Below are 979 nucleotides of genomic sequence, written 5' to 3' on the forward strand. Positions count from 1 at the left end.
ATGCCAAGAGGATTCAGTTGGCTTAACGCCACCCCGAAGCGACCCAACACATGGACGATGATCTCGGGGATCAGAAACCATAAACGGCAACGCACTACAAATGCCTCGTAACAAGTAGAAAAGCCCTCAGGGGGACTACTAGCGCACTCTCCTTGACAAGGAATCCTGAATTCAACCGCGTCCGAAATATGGTAGAACGACCGCATGACCTCGAGAAATCCGCTAGTGCTCCTACTCGGCGCACCTGCCTCCACAGGACGATGGTTCATGACCGGGAACAATTTTTCTATGGGAGGCGTGATCAAACCGTAACACGCCACCCACCATGCCTCGTTCTCGGCAGGGTCTACCGAATGAGGAACAAATTCCATCTTCGGCATTCGAAGCTCTTCAGAAACATTTGCGGGCAAAGACCCTTTCTTCGAACTCTTCTTCTTACTCGACATCTCGTGTTTTTCTTTTTTGAAAAAAATCAAGGAGGAAATGACATAGAAAAAGAGAAAGAGCTTTTCAAGAAAAACCTCTCTATGAGAATGAGTATGAGAATGAGTAAGTATGAAGGTTTTGAAGAAGTTACCTCCCTTCTTATAGGCATGAGAAATTTCTATTTACTTGCGGATTTTTGGACACGAAATTCGCACAAATACATCAATCTCGTCCAAACTCACCATACCACGCATTGGGACCTCGCTAGAAATCCACGTTCCCAATGTGCTGGGGGCTAACTGTTGGGGTCAAAAACGGTTACGACGAAGTTAACGTCCAAATCCCCGAAGAAGAAAAAACGTAGAAAAATTCTTCGACAAATATATTTTCGAAATAGATTCTTCTTTACAAAAAACCTTTGCGGAAGAAACACGAATCATCAGACAAGAGCTCGAGAAGGATCGTTACGCAGCGACCAAACGCGTGCTCCGCTCAGTCGCAACGTGGCGACCGAGTTCGAGCCAAAGCTCAGTCGCTACATAGCGACCAAACG

The sequence above is a fragment of the Brassica oleracea genome, chromosome C6 (genome assembly GCF_000695525.1).
Source record: "Brassica oleracea var. oleracea cultivar TO1000 chromosome C6, BOL, whole genome shotgun sequence".
Taxonomy (NCBI): domain Eukaryota; kingdom Viridiplantae; phylum Streptophyta; class Magnoliopsida; order Brassicales; family Brassicaceae; genus Brassica; species Brassica oleracea.